A 2040-nucleotide genomic window follows, 5' to 3' on the forward strand; every position below is an offset into this window, starting at 1 on the left:
CAGTAACAAAGTATTTGTACTTAGTTACTCCCCATCTCTGCTTTTCAGGGATATTTACAGTAGAGCGATACGGGAAATTCTGAATCCTAATCTATGTTTATAAAATAAAATATCATTTCAGGGGTTTCTGGGAATTCTTCATGTTCTGTTTCTTTGCAAAAGGAACCTAACCATAATTGCTTCTTCTAGCTCTTGTGTCAGATGCGCACGACTGAGTAGGATGGAGCAAGTTTAGCGTTACCTTTTATATCAGAAAGTATTTATAGATCAGTGCTTCTATGTTCCTTTTGCATGCCTGCCTCTGTCACCTTGAGCCCCAGCCTTCCTCAGCAAAGGTCCGCTCACACTGAGCCTGGTTCTGCTGGAGGTTTCTTCCTGTTAAAAGGGAGTTTTTCCTCTCCACTGTCACTACAAACATGCTTAGTGTGAGGAATTGCATTCAAGTCAATGAGTCGATGCAAACAACTGGTTTTCCTTATAGAAAACTGAATCAGTTTGACTGGATGATCTAATGAACTGTAAAGTGCCTTGAGATGATGTTGTGAATTGGCACTATAGAAATAAACTGAACTGAATTAAATTAAACCAGTATCGAAATATCCAACAGTTTATGTTCATGACATGAATAAAGTGATTTCTTTCCAGTTTTGGGGTATTTATGTGATGCAATGTTACACCACGTCCCTGTGTGCTAATTTAATCCCATGTTGGGTTGGTCTCTTTCTTTGACATTCTTTCTGTAGTGTTTGCAGTTGAGGGTGATGTCAGGGCTTTGCCTCAATCTCAGCTATGCTGGGCATCTGTTCAATTGACAGCTGGCATTAGATCAAAGAAAGGAAATTCCCACATTTCTGGTAACAATACATGGATGTCTATTTTTGTTTAGGAAAAAAGGACAGCAGCTTACTGAATCAGTTTTCCCTGAAAACACCAAGTAGCCTCACTGCATAAAGTGAACTAAATGTTTCTTAAATACGATATATTTGCACTTAATTTGAGTTGGTAAGTAAAATGATCAGCCTAATGATAAAGTTTACTTCACCTAAGATAAAGGAAAAAAAACAAAGCAACATAATTGCAGTATAATAAGTTAGGGACCAAAATTGGGGCAAATCCACATATTTTCATACTTTAAAAAAATCATTTACTGGATCAAATTTTGCAATAATCTGCCTTTCCCTCATAACTGCTTCCACCGCTGATATTCCCTCATTCTTCTACTCACTGCTGGCTTCTAAAATAGGCCCTGGCTATGTCGTGTCAAGTCAAAGATGGGAAAACTTCACGAAAAACAACAAATTAAAATAAATGGTTTTTGAAGCAGATTATATAAAATAAAGCTTGCTGACACTGGAATATCATTCACATCTAAGATGTGAGGTTTCTCTTTCTAAGAACTGTTAGAATGCTACAGCTATGAGACACGTCCAACCAAGAGCACTTTACGATGATTTTTTTTTAAAACATTTTTTCTCTGTTTTAAAGTTGTTTTATGTGTAAATAAAAGGTCAACTCTTAAATTGGGGCTCCATCTTAAATGATGCAAGACGTTTAAGGCTGGTACTACTCGTCCCTCTCTTATCCAGGAGGGGTCAGCAGTGACCGACGCTTCAGTTGGAAACAGTTTCACAACATCTGAGATCTATTGGTGGTGTTTTAGAAATGCAGATAATCTTCATCCATTAAAAGCAAAGTATCAGCATCTCAAACTTAAACACTTGCACACATCATTTAATGCTGCCATTAAACAATCAGCAGCAGATCCCTTATTAACTTTTACAAAGGATATGACTCAAAGACCAGGACTAATTTAGTCATATCAGCTGATGTGAGAATATCACAAGACATAATTTTCCCTGAAAAAAGAAAAAGTACCCACCCTAAAAATAACCGAAACGACTTCAAACAAAAAGAGTAATCTGATCAGCTTTTCTTATTATTTAACATTTCTGTTGTTGTGGAAAAGGCTGTTATAAACTGAACAATTTCCAGGGAAACATGTCTGAAACTTTGTGGCTGGAATTCAGCTGTTTTTCTAAT

The sequence above is a fragment of the Cyprinodon variegatus genome, unplaced genomic scaffold (assembly GCF_000732505.1).
Source record: "Cyprinodon variegatus isolate N-32 unplaced genomic scaffold, C_variegatus-1.0 Scaffold203, whole genome shotgun sequence".
NCBI lineage: Eukaryota > Metazoa > Chordata > Actinopteri > Cyprinodontiformes > Cyprinodontidae > Cyprinodon > Cyprinodon variegatus.